At 44.6% G+C, this 12,590-nt stretch overlaps 1 protein-coding gene across 2 annotated transcripts in view; it reads left to right on the top strand.

Moving 5' to 3' along the window:
* Positions 1–12,590, top strand: part of Kek5 (kekkon 5) — a 95,892-nt gene that overhangs the window by 34,743 nt on the left and 48,559 nt on the right. The window contains exon 2 of one of the 2 annotated variants that reach the window (XM_071715373.1): positions 5,869–5,944. The exons of the other annotated variant lie outside the window; for it this stretch is intronic. The gene's annotated coding sequence lies outside the window, so the exon portion shown is untranslated. The remainder of the gene's footprint in view (positions 1–5,868; positions 5,945–12,590) is intronic. 2 annotated transcript variants of the gene reach the window in all.

Here is a 12,590-nt window from a genome sequence, read left to right as displayed (position 1 = left end):
AACCAATGTTGAATTTTGAATACTGAAAAGCAATAATTTAACATCACACAACAATAATCCTTTGTCATATGTTCTTACGATGTATTAAATTAAGCAATGATATCAACGATCTCTGACTATTTTGTCTCTATATCTATTTAATAATTACATTAGTCATGTGTAAACGTAGAAATACATCCAAATTTGCAAGTAACGTTTTCTCGTTGCTATTCTAATCTCTCTAATGTAACTATATACCAAGCCAGTTTACCAGCAATCTGATAATTACGTTTTCATTGAGGTGCATCGATCATTGCCCCCGGCATAGCACAGCAAACTCAACTGGTACTTGCAAATTACTATTAATAACGATGCTATCTCGTATTAATAAAGTCAATTAGAAAGAGAAAACGATACGTTTAATTAACGTTGGACTAACTAAATTTATTATTTTAAAAGATACGCGATCTTTATCGTTAATAGCTTTTATGTAAATTATCTAAATTAGATTTTTGTGTCTTAATTTACTTAAACTATATACATTTAAGAAAATTTTAAACGAGTCCTGATTATATACGTAAAGAAAAAAAATACATCGCGATTGTTGTACTCGTTGTTGAATCTAGGCGAATGATGTTGGTTTACGAAACGTAGATATCGACAGGCGACGACGATGCTTCCTTAAAATCAGCAGCGCAAACACTGCGATATTTTCTTTAAATTCCACTCTAATGCAGTAACTCACGGCATCGCGATTGCACGCGATATGTACCGTCATCGATTCCTCACAGCCATCCTTATCGCGTTCCTAGATCTGTTTAAGAACGTTCTTCATAAATGTTAATTTTTAATCTCCAGAATAAACTCGTTGCCCACACCCATTTTCCGCTATTTATTTTCTTGTCCATTTCCTTAATCGCCAGATACTTGAGAAATCGCGTTTTAATACGGTGTAAAATTACTATGGCTATTAGTGGTCGTCAGTAGCTGTCAGCATCCATCTGTCGCCGGCACTGACAACTACGACGGGAAATGCGAAACCTCCGGGTTGTTACAATCGTGATCTAACGCAACGGCTTTCATAGATCATCGCAATCAAAGCGAACGTTTCGCGCGCAATCGGGGTTCTCGATCTGATATCCAGGAGTGGTTCGCTCACCCAGGGTGATTCCAGATGGCCAGGTCCACCGCTATTTATCCGGACGGGAAGCGTAATGGCGGATGTACAATCTTGTTACTGCGCCACGATGATATGGGCCGGGCTATAGTGATTCAATAATTCAGTACCACGCTTCGCCGCCGGCGCTATTTCGTATCTCGAGAGTACTGACCTATATGTGTACGTACGAGGGCCGCTACAAATGAGGTACGCAACGGGACACGGAGGGTTTGAGGTAGACACCTCGTCCATTCGACCATCAGAGACACCCACATCCAAGTTCCCCGGGTTACGCGGGACCCGGAGGTCCCTGGAAGCGTTTACCTTCGCCCCCCGAAAGCGCATAACCCCGGTCGGGAGTTCGCGCGAGAACAATGAGAGTCCATCCTCACCGTGAAACAATGACGAAACGCGCTCCGGTTAACCCCCCCCCCCCCCCCCAACTGGAGATCGCGTCGAACCGCACAGATCTCTCTCTCTCGAGCCCTTTGTCCTATAATTGTTAGCCCGGCGGCGATAAGGCGTATCAAATGACGAGACGGGAACTCGGCTGTGGTATCGAGGCCCTCGATCGCCCGCGTCGCAATGAACGTTACACGTACACGTTACGATCGTAATACATTTTAATGGTCGTATCTGTAGGCCGCGTGATTAGGAGATAATGGTGGCCAATAGCGGAGAGACACGGCTGTCTCGGTATATATATATATATATATATATATCACGACGATGGGATAAATGTGGCGGAAGAATCGTCGCGCAGCGGAAGTCGCGTCGCTTCACAAGGCTCATTCATAGCGAAGATTCTATCTCCGCACACCATTAAGTGTTCCGGTATTTAATGTAACTCAGGTTCTTATCCGGCGTCCCCACTGGGGTTGATTCGTTCTTCGACGAGAGATTTCCTCCGAATCTCAATACCCCGAACGAAACTTAATTCCGACCAGCGGACGTTGCAATCAATCTTGAACGGCGCGTCATACCTGTCCCATGTCTTTCATATCGATTCTATCTTGACCGTCGAATTGGTCCACAAATTTTCGGACACTCGGTACGTGAAGGACGTTATTTCAGTGTTATTGGAGGGATCGAAAGAGGCTAAGGTGCTCCGAGAGAGATTGCAGAGACCTCGTTGCAACCTTTGAAGGGTGCCTAGGTCGACGCCCGGTCCTCGAGAAATCCTTTTGCTTCCAGGGCAACAAAGGATTTGGGATAATCCCGAAATCCTCAAGGTGTATACCAGAGCGTGTACAGTACTGTACAGCGCTAAAACGAGATCGCGCGGTGCGGCGCGGCGCGGCGGGACCAAAAAAGAATCGATGCTCGAGCAGTTCTCGCAACTGGTGCTTGTATAATCCAGAATGACGAATCGATCAAACGCGCGTGTATTGTTTTTCCGCCGTATCGTAAAACCGTATCGGTCTGTCATGTTAACACCTTAATGTCTTATACGGGATACGCTAGGAAGAATTTATCGGACGTTACATTATTCATGCAACTGAGTTATTTCGAATAGCCGTGCGGGCATTATGAATTTACGAGCGCCAGGTTTTATATCGCATTGACTATAAAAGCTATGATCTTTAAATCAATGTCACGTGTCGATACGTTTTGCCCAAACGATTATCCATTGTTATATTAACAATTGCATTACATCGATATGCTTATCGCTATATTTGAAGATTTCTTACGTATAAAATACAATAATTAAATCCTATCTTGATAAAAATTACATATTACAGTTTAAATAGACATTCATTCCGATCAATTCGACATGTTTTTTTCAATTGACCTGTATCGTATTTTATTTAAAAAAATGGACCGAATTTACCATTTTATCTCTTGTAGTTTCGCGGTTGTTCGCGCGCGCACTATTTTGAATCAAAATTGTAAATTACAATTGAAATACTCATTCAATCCGATCAGTTTGACATTTTTCCAACAACTGACTCTCTATATGGCGTTTCGTTTTTCACCAATTGAAAGATAATCGAATTCGCGTTTTATCGATTATCTCTCGAAGCTTCGTGTTTACGCTTTCGCGTTTGCAACACGTTTCGACAACACTGAAAAAGATGGAAATGCAATTATCGGGGGCATGAAAAATCCTTCATCGCGGCTTTGTAAGCACGTCACGCATCTCCTCGATCGTCTCGTCGATAAGTAACCGAAAGTAATACACCTCCATACGCAAGTTTCCACAACATGTTTTCCACATTAGCGAGCCACCGTGTATAGCATGAAAAAAGAATGCCGGAAGTAAGTATGTGACGTCGACGCGCGAATTCATTTCCGGCAGTAGCTCTCGCGAGTACTCTCGCAGAAGCGCGTGCGCGCGCCTCATCCGCGCTCAATTCCCGCGGGGGAAACGTCCCTAAAATAATCCCGGGCGCAAAACGTGTCGTTATAAAAATTCCATCGTCTCTCCTCGTGCCAACGACGGCACGAGGAGAATTTTGTGTTCCTCGTACGCCGACGTTTTTCTCTTCTCAGCCTGGCACTCTCGCGCGCCACCGTCATCGTTCCCATCGTCACGCGTCAAGCGCGCGCGGGCTCGCCCGGCGCCGCCTTTCTCGTAAATCCGACTCTTCATAAATTTTTCATCGAACTTGGAGGAGGCACGTATAACCCACCCAGGGTGCATGGCCCCGACTCGGAAAACCACGCTCGTTCCTATCGATTTCGCGCGACTCGCCTATATATTCCGCGCGCGCAAACCGACCACCAGTCTGACGCGTCGCGTCCATCATATTCGCAAGTTAATTGATAAATATATTGACGGTAACGGTGGTTGTCGACGTTAATTGTGGCTAAACGTAAAAAGGCGCCGACAGATCTCGAATAAATACCATCACCGGGACGCCGAAGCCCGCGCCAACCAGCGCGAGGGGGACTGACGACGGAGGAGGAGTAAGGCTTCCACACGGCGGAACCTTTCGTATCTCCCAAAGGACTGACTGAAGCCAGACATCCACGAATAATTAGTTACTGACAATTACCCGCGATTCCTTACAAGAGGCAACTTTGTGAGCGAGCGAGCAGAAATAGGTTTATCTACCTCTTGTCTTTTCCTTGCCTCGATATCTTTCCTTTATTCTGATTTTCAGAAAATGGGATGCAGCTTCGATTTGAATCGCGCAAACTTTGTTGCGTTGTATATAACGCAGAGCATGAATTATGAAGGAATCTCACATAATTTCGAATGGACGCTAAGTTTTGTGATTATTTAAGCGGGATGACGTGTTACCGTGTTAGGAAATATCATTGGATCTTTGTGTCAAGTTAACAAGTTTTAAATGTCAGATTTAACCCCTCTAACCCCATAATGTGCACGTATTACGATGTCAGTAGGTACAATAAAAAACGGATTTAATTAATGTATAAGAAATTTATCGCGAAGTAATGCGCGGAGAAATGGTGCTGCAAGAAATTGCATCTCTTTTTTTTCAACAGCTTGTGAAACATCTGCACATTTTAAATATGAATTTGTATATTATACAGGTTCGCGGAAAAAGCTGCGTGAAGTAGTATAACGATATCTCGTATAATTTCTGCGTAAAAGGGAACAAAGTAGCTTCTTTATCTTAGGGCGGTTCGCGGTAGCGCAAACATTTACGAGTTAAAAGTGAGCCGCTGAGGGCGCGTCTTGGCCGGTGGATAACATCCGGTTTGGCTTTAATGTAAACGCGGAACTTCGGGCGACTCCCGTTTTCGCTTCAGGGGGTTACGGCCGGCACGGCGCGGCGGCCCGATTAAAATTGACCGGCACGCCCGGTATCGGGCAGCCGGTATGCGGCGCAACGTGCAATACGAGCGGTCGCAGCATTCGCGCATATTAAATCCGCGGCGGTACACGATTTAACTCCTCTCCGCACAATAGATTCGTTCCGCGCGAGTTGCCGCGTCCCGTAAAATCGAACGCAATCGCTCTGCGCCGCGGAAACAATATCTCCCGCGGCTTCTCTCATCCGCGCTTTTTCCCCGTTCTATTCCTTTCTCTTTCTCTCTCTCTCTCTCTCTCTCTCTCTCTCTCTCTCTCTCTCTCTCTCTCTCTCTCTCTCTCTCTCTCTCTTTCCCTCTCTCTCTCTCTCTCTCTCTCTCTCTCTCTCTCTCTCCCTCTCTCTCTCTCTCTCTCTCTCTCTCTCTCTCTCTCTCTCTCTCTCTCTCTCTCTCTCTCTCTCTCTCTCTCTCTCTCTCTCTCTCTCTCTCTCTCTCTCTCTCTCTCTCTCACTTTTTCTCTATTCTCGACCTCGGCGCGCCGCAGTTTCCCTTTTGCCCGCCCCCCAGCCTCTCTTTCGTTCTCTTTAACATCGCGCCAGTGGCGGCGACGAGTGCTTTGAACTTTTCCAATTTTCACGCGATGAGATTCAACTACAGAAGCGAATGAGACGTCGGTTGTAATGTATGGGAAACGATCCTTAGTGGCGTTTGCGGTGACGATGTTACATTGCTCTTATGTATTAACGAGGTGATCTCAAAGGAAACGAACGGGTATCTCGGGAATTTTAGATAACGCCAAAAAGCGCAAGCTTTTAATCTCATTTAAAACACACGGGGACTATATACATAGATACGCATATGCGGAAATTAAAATGACACGCCGTAAAATGCGTATCGCCTGTCCGATCGTGACACGCGCGGTTCCTTGCGAGGACTGCCATAGCTATTACTATATCCGACGCGAGAGAACGTATGCCAGTGATAAATGATCCATTCACGTCCGATTTCAGGATGCCGACCGCTGAGAGACACGATCGCACCACCGTCCATGTAGTCCAGGAGAAATTATCCCAGTTCGACACGTAGGTAAGCAGACGCGATAAACTGACCCCGGTTCGGCGACTTGAAATTCAATTGCCGGCCTGCCACTTACAACGAACCGCAAATTCTTGCGCCGCGCGGGCACAAATGCGGTAATTCCATTAAGAACGTTCGTTAAGCACGCGGCACGGAAGAAAGATTTCCCGAGGGTACTTAATACCGTAACGAGTTTGTCGTGGCGCGCGGCTCATGCTGTTGACGACGACGTGAGCGTTCCCTCGAAATACCGCGCGCGTGGAAGAGAGTTCAGGATGCACGGTGCACGGTGTGACGAAATTTAAAAATTTCCAGTTTCGAAATTCGTATTCTCCTCCTGCCGTGAAATACGCAACGGGAAGAATATCTATTTATACGTGACGTTGCACGCTGACAATTGTTAAAAAGCAATTTAATATGCGTCATAAATAAAAGCTCGCCGCGACCGCGCTTTGATCTCCGCTCTGATGAACTCTATACGCATAATCTAGGAGGCGACGATACACATGAAAGCGCGTACCACCGAACGCTCGCACCGCTTATCCGTCCCGCGGTAAGCTTCTCACGGTCCCCAGATTTACATTTCGGGGGACACGCATATACGCTTTTCGCAATTGAAATTCAATTTATCAGAGGTTTTGCGAACGCGCGCCCGCGGTTAACTTTACGCGGGCGCGCGGCCAGAAGCGAAGAGGACGAATAAATCCCGCGCGTGGTTTTACTCTCGGTGATTGACTCGATTGCCGGGTGCTTCCGGTTTATCTGTTGACGCATACAGGTAAACGCGCGGACGAGATGCTGCCATTTAGCCGAGGCAATTAATTAACGCGCGCACCGCTGCCCCTTTTTCATTTCGATACGTGTACTCCTATTATCTATATGCTTCGCATATCGGATATCGAGGTCGCTACGAAATGTAGAGCGTTATCTCTGACAGTCAAGGTTTATGCTTTGTACAAATTTTCGGATCAAGCCACGTATGCTTTCTATATCTTAACGAGGTATCGGAAATGTTGCGGTCTTATTTATTTGTCTCTTTATCTCGTATCTCGTTTAGGATTTAAATTTTGATGAAGCAATTTGCGTTCGGGCATACCGGATATAAAATATAGCTGAATTTCGATCACGCGTATTACGTCGTTATTCGGACGCGAATGCACGTACAAATCTTCGACATGGAAAAAAGGGTTGCGGATTAGTAGACACACGATTAAATATGTCGGTGGCAATAACGACGATTATACCGATCGTGATTTAATAATATGTATATAGTAATTATATAACACGCGCGGCAAATGCAATTAATTTGAAATAGCGCTATCGACTCCACGGTCCAGTAATCACGGGAATCGAGATTAGTTGAAATGACATACGGATTATCTCGCAAAGTAACTCTCAATTCATTATTGTGTATTTAATATCTCACGTTTAGCAACGCGCTGACGCACCCGTTGCGCGGCGCACCTCTTCGACATCTAATTTTCATGAAATTTCCACTGTAATGATCACTACGTGCTTCGTTACTGAATACTTCGCTGATACCTAACACAGATAATGTGCCTACATATAGAATAACCGAGGCAGGGGTGGTAGAACATTTTTAAATATATAACTTAAGATTTTTTAATGATCCAAATTCACAGAGAGAGAGAGAGAGAGAGAGAGAGGGGGGGGGGTGAGGGAAGGAGGGAAAGAGGGACAGAATAGAAAACGCTGAATCGCGAACGAGCGCACGCACCGTTCGCAGCAATTCGCCGCGGGCGTAAGGTCACATGCATATCAATGCCAATACTAATTGACTTTCCATTAAAATTAGGGAAATCCGCCATATGCTTCGCCTGCGTCAAAACGGCACCCGATGTCGCGTAAACATGGTTAAACAGCGAGAATGGCCGGCTCCCGTGTGATTTCAATTATTCCTGGCGCGCGTGCCCGATTTTGGCGTCGCGCAATTAAGGGCGAAGAGCGCGGTATTGGGATCTTGAATCGACCACTCCCGGCCTGCACGATGCCAATTACGTCCCTCGATCGTCCCGCTCGGTAGCGGGTGGCGGCTCGGCGGCAGCTCGCACACGGAGCGATCGCTTTCTCCATTTACTTCGGCATATAGGTATGCCTACCTATTGGCCCCCGTCGTCTACATCCCGGTCGATTTACGATCGGGACGAGAAAGCGGGGAGTGCGAGCGAGGGGAGAGTCGGGACGGAGAAGAGAGCGCGCCGACCAGAATTTCATTTCGTTCGGAGGTACATTCGGTATCCTCGGGGAGTCGTCCGTGCCCGGCCCCGCAGCTTCCTCGGCGAATTTAAAGAATGTCCGTCATCTTGACGGATCTCACGCGCCGTCCCTCGGCGCCGTAAAAAGTGGATTTAAAGGGATGTACGGCCGTCGCGTCGCGGGGACACGACGGAGATGTAACCATATTGTATCGACACCAGCGCGAGACGGAGTTTCGTGTGTCGCGCCACTTGTCACGGTCGCTACTTCGGGGAAGATCTTTTCTCGCTGCGCTCGTGGGGGCTGCCATAACTCCTACGCGGCTCATTCGCTTCTCGAAATATCGCATACTCTGCGACTTCTCTTTCATCCTGCGCGGATATAACCGAAAAATTAGGTCGCACGAAGACGACACGTATTTTTAATGCCGATACATGATATTCTTCTCATGTGTTATCCCATTCATTCCCATCAATTATTTCACGCTTGCCCTCGTATCGATAATTCAATTAACTTGGAATTGTAATATGAACATTGAAATAACCGGTATTTTATATTTCCGGACTGTGTTTTCAGATAATCCGGCGGTGTGGTATTATAGTAATAACTGGGTTTGTGTTCAAATACATAATTAAATTTCAAATTAATGGTTGAATATATTTCTGTATGTCGTTTGATTAATTTGAAATTTAACCTGTTCAGAGGTGAAAAACATTTCGTTAAATTGTTGTGCTGCAGTTAACTGAAATTATTCGAAAACATAAAAATATATACGTGTGTTTTTTTCCACTTTATTTAAGGATGTTTTACGTATAGCTATATGTAGTATAATTTTGTTTTCTTGATTAAACAGTGTAAAGCTAGTCTCAGAAATTATTCACAAACAACATGTTATCATTGGGACAGAAAAAGCGTAAAAATCGCAATTTTGTCCCATTTTTGTACTTGATATTGTTTAAATAAATAATTAAAAAATTGAAAAAAAAATATTAACAGAAAAACTTAAAAAACCGTAATTGCAATTCTCGATGTCATAGAAGTGTACCATAAAAATTTCATTCATTTTTACTGTACAGGAGCAGAGATACATATTACGATATTTACACATGGGAAGTATATCATATATACAATTTCTGTAACTTTTAAAGCAAATATCTCAGAAACGGGTCAGACAATCGATTGCAAATTTAACACAGGTTTTTGGGATATATAAGTGCACAATCTCTGTAAATTTCAGCTTCATCCCTCTATTTTGACATAAGCGATGTACATCCTTAAACAGACAGAGAGTCCCTCGAACACCATAGCGAAGCCTTAAGAGGTTGGTTCGTTCTCTGTGCGGGGAAGGGGCGCGCGGCAGGGGAAAAGCATATAGGTTAGATTTTCGTCGCGTGAAATAAACGAATTTTAGCAAATAAATATGTGGAATGCATTTAATTGCTGTTTCTTAAGGTTTAAAAAGAGTTGTTTGTACAATTGAAACCCAAATACGTTATTATCCACATTGAAATGTGGAAATAATAAATGTGGTCCTGTTTTATTTTTACAATTTCTTGATAACTATAAAGACGAATCATTTCAGTCTTCGAGAAAGTTCTTCCTAAATATGTAAAGAGTTATTTGCACCTACTTTCACTAAATTCTTATCATTTTTAATATGCTTTCGAGAGTTACATTACAGGTTAGGTAACATTTCTGCTGTGTCGCCCGTGTATAAGAGAGAGACAAGAGTATAACTTCAATTAATTAATTACTCGACAACCATGCAGACGATTGTCTTCAACTTTGGCATGGACGACAGAGTCCCATAGACGAATATTCTCCGTAAATTTGAACTAATTCTTATCAAATTGATTTTACTAACCACCCTCCTTAATGATTTTGCCGCGAGTTTGCCGTCGCGGAGAATTTTTCTCGAACGGTGCATCTGAAAGGTATAGATTTTTTTTTTCATCGCGATCGGGGGTCGTTCAATATTATATTCGTCAAACAGCAACCTGGCTTTGTAATGATCAAGAAACGTTCGTTAACGGACCTATTCGAAGAACAGGAAAAGATGGAGATACGCTCGAAAATTCGCAAACACGCCAGACAATCGTATAGCCGCATGCCGCGGTATTATTATGCGTGAAATTATGCGGAAAATCGGTCCATCGCCTCCATCGCCCGATCGCTCGCGTTGACCTTAATATCCCGCGACGCCACCAAGGTGGAAAAGAGGCCGTTCTATCGCGGTTCGATGCTCGCACGGGCCGCCACCAACAATGGCAAGTGCATAGCCAACGGCGCGGCATGCGATTGAGGATATCGCATGGACGTGATATGTGCATGCCTGTGTGTGCCATCCCCGCCCGGTGAGGATGTATGCGTCTTCGTGACCGGGCGGAATCGCACGGCGGATACAGCTTATATTGCATTCGCAACCGCGAAAGTTTCGCAGGGGCGCGGGGGCGGGGAGGGGGAGGGGGAGGGAAGAAGGAAAACCGGTGGCCCGCGACGCGATATACGCGAAGCGTTATTGTCCAGATAAGGCCATGCGGTTTTGCTCGCGTACCCCAGCGCGCAGCTAGGTTCGCCCCAGCACGGCACGGCAGTATGAATACCTGCCTATCTGCACACTTTACCCGGGCACGATTGCAGAACGAAAAAAGCGGAACGTGTCCGAGGAAGGATCGAACGTGCGCGGTGCGATTACTCACCTTGAAGAATACGTAGAAGGGGGAATAAGGAGCTTTGAAAGGATCGCAAGATGATTGACACGTGGGCACAAGGCGCGTTCATGTGCTTCAGGTCCATTTTCAGGAAGTAATTTACAATGGCTGTCACGGATGATTGGATTTCTCGGTCATTCATGCTGCGCGATAGTCCGTGAGAGAAAACAAGAATAAATAATATAACGTGATAAGAAAGTATATACGGTGTGTGTGTGTGTGTGTGTGTGTATGCAGAAAAACGCACATGAATATTGAAATGCAAATCAGTTTTTGTTCTAATTATTGTAATGGACATTTTCCATGTAAAAAGATGAATATTCGAATCACTGTACAAGTTATTCATTCGTCATTCGCGCCAATTGTTCTCGCTCGTATTGCGCTACGCGCACGAGATAGACGCGCGAGGTAAACACAATCGAGGGGGAAATCCTGAAACACGCTAGGCTGCAGCTGTTGGCTAGCCGCAGTTGGTACATCGGTACGTATAAGTATTTGCATGCGGTTTATATCAGAACGACGATAAAACACATTGTTCGATGCACGATATAAACCCGCCAAATGAGCCATTAATAGAAAATACCGCTGAAATTTATGCACCATGGACGCAGAGATAGAAATTAATCTATTTAAATTAAAGCGATGCCCTGCAAATGTAGGGCGTTCCAGGACGGTCTCCAGGCGCCCATAAATTACTTAATTAGCTATGATCACGCGGTTCGCGCGAAAAAGTTAGATAAATAACGCATAGAGGCAAAATTGTACTTTATCAACTTTAGCGAAATCATGATATTTGTTATGTTACGGACTTTAATGTGCAAGATCTCGTTTTCTACTGCACTACGTTTCGTTCGTTATTCGGACGACTGATTAAAGATCTCTGAACATTCGCGTACGTCCCGTGTCATTGAAAAATTGATAAATGTAACTACGATTCCTACAGGACGATAATTTATCGACCGTGCAGGTGAGAAACGATCGGGCTGCCCTTATAAAATATGATAGGGCCAGCAAAGCGCATTGAAAGTATTATTATGGAGCTATATAATGGCGCGTTCCACGCTGTATCCCCGCCAATAATAAGTGACGTAAAGTGCCCAATTGATCGCGATCTTCGCCAGTTTCGCGCGAACGAGACCACTTTTCTGAGCCAACGAAGCTGAATTAATCGTCGTGCTCGGCGCCTCACTCGGCGTTTCCGTCAGCGCGAGCACGACGAGCACCTCTTACGCTTTCCTTTCACGTCCGAAAGAGCAGCGATTTATCGTCCCTTATTTTCACATCAACCAGACAAAGCGAACAACGCACACATACAACGCTGAACCTCATGTTTTCGATTCGCCTCTTAAAGAAGAGATTTCAAAAGCTACTTTATACAATCAGACTTCTCAATGGCTAGTTCTTAATGCGTATTTAATTATTAAACTCCCCAACGGCTTCTATTGTTCGACTGTTAATTGCAACAGTGCTTTTATACCTTTTGCACAATGTGTAAAATATTAATGATAACCGATATCAATGTATAAAGAGTGCAAAAGAGTCTGAATTATGTATTTTGATTACTTTTATTAATTAATATAATTTTTACAGTTATGCGTTATTAATTTTATGTTACAAATCTTCTAGAGACATATTCTCTACATTTACCCAGGTAGCAAGATGACGTCTAAAGACGTCTTAATGACGTTTTATTGACGTTAGAGACGTCATTAAGACGTTATTAATAC

This window comes from Temnothorax nylanderi, unplaced genomic scaffold (assembly GCF_030848795.1).
Source record: "Temnothorax nylanderi isolate EJ_2023f unplaced genomic scaffold, tnyl_v1.0 TNYL_tig0162_pilon, whole genome shotgun sequence".
Classification (NCBI taxonomy): domain Eukaryota; kingdom Metazoa; phylum Arthropoda; class Insecta; order Hymenoptera; family Formicidae; genus Temnothorax; species Temnothorax nylanderi.
This window is presented reverse-complemented; position numbering and strand designations above follow the sequence as displayed.